The 1,274-nt window shown below is 41.7% G+C and overlaps 1 pseudogene; it reads right to left on the minus strand.

The window, feature by feature from the left end:
• Positions 1–165: 165 nt before the first annotated feature.
• On the minus strand, positions 166–927 carry LOC103608514 (annotated as a pseudogene).
• Positions 928–1,274: the final 347 nt, after the last annotated feature.

The raw sequence follows: 1,274 nt of genomic DNA on the forward strand, positions 1-1,274 counted from the left end.
CCCCTAAGATTAAACATAAAAACCACATGGGAAATATAGAAATTCAAATAGAAGTAACAAAACCTGTCATAAATCATAAACAAAAGTTATTTGTGGGACAGCATGGATGACAAATGGTCTACTGTGTAAGTTTTAGAATGAGGCAGACAAAAGTTGGAAGCCTGCTTAACTTTCCCCTCTTTCTCCTGCTTCAGCTTCGTCCCCTTGGGTATCCGAGATCCATAACGTTAAGCTGTCTCGCAGTAGTTGCGTTATGAGTGTGCTGTCTTTGTATGACTCTTCACTTAACGTATCAAGTTCAGCAATGGCTTCATCAAAAGCTGTCTTTGCAAGGGAGCAGGCGTTCTCTGGGGAGTTCAGAATCTCATAATAGAACACAGAGAAGTTAAGAGCCAGACCCAATCTGATAGGATGTGTTGGCTGCATTTCCTTTTTGCTGATTTCAAAAGCTTCTTGGCATGCTTGTTGTGACTGATCCACGATCCCTTTCTTGTCATCACCAGCAGCAACCTCAGCCAAGTAACAGCAGTAGTCTCCTTTCATTTTCAAATAGAAGACTTCGCTCTCTGCTTGCAAAGTGCTGGGGATCAAGAACCTTTCCAAAAGAGATGGTACATCATTGCAGATACCTCTTAGCTCGGTCTCAATTTTCTCTCTGTATTCTCGAGCCATTTGCTGTTTTTCCTCAGCACCTTCTGTCTTTTGCTCAATACTTGAGACAACCCTCCAAGATGACCTATGGGCTCCTATGACGTTTTTACAGGCAACTGAGAGAAGATTCCTCTCCTCATTGGATAATTCAGCTCATTGCTCCGTTACAGACTTCATGCAGGCTGCCAAATCACCATATCTCTCAGCCTGCTTGGCCAGTTTGGCCTTCTGCACCAGCTCACTTTTATCCATGATTGGGTGTTCTGTGTCTGGAGTGGGTGGCAGTGGATGCACGGCAGCTCAGCAGTCCTGGGCAGCAGCACTGGTGAGGCTGAGACTATCTATAGAATATTTTTGTTTGTTTGTTTATCATTTTATTTATCTTTTTTTTCATTAAATTTTTATTTTGTCAATATACAATGTATATGATTATTATGGACCATCNTGATTGAAACATATAGAGCACAGGTAATGGGGATAATGTAATGAGGCTGGAGAAGAGATGGCGCCAGGTAGGCCATGCTAAAGATTTTGGAATTAATTCTAAGAACAAGAGTAAATTATTGAAAGGTCTTAAGGAAGAAAACTTTCATGGCATGATTTGCTTTCGGGAGAGAGGGACA

This window comes from Galeopterus variegatus, unplaced genomic scaffold, assembly GCF_000696425.1.
Source record: "Galeopterus variegatus unplaced genomic scaffold, G_variegatus-3.0.2 Scaffold8512, whole genome shotgun sequence".
Taxonomy (NCBI): Eukaryota; Metazoa; Chordata; class Mammalia; order Dermoptera; family Cynocephalidae; genus Galeopterus; species Galeopterus variegatus.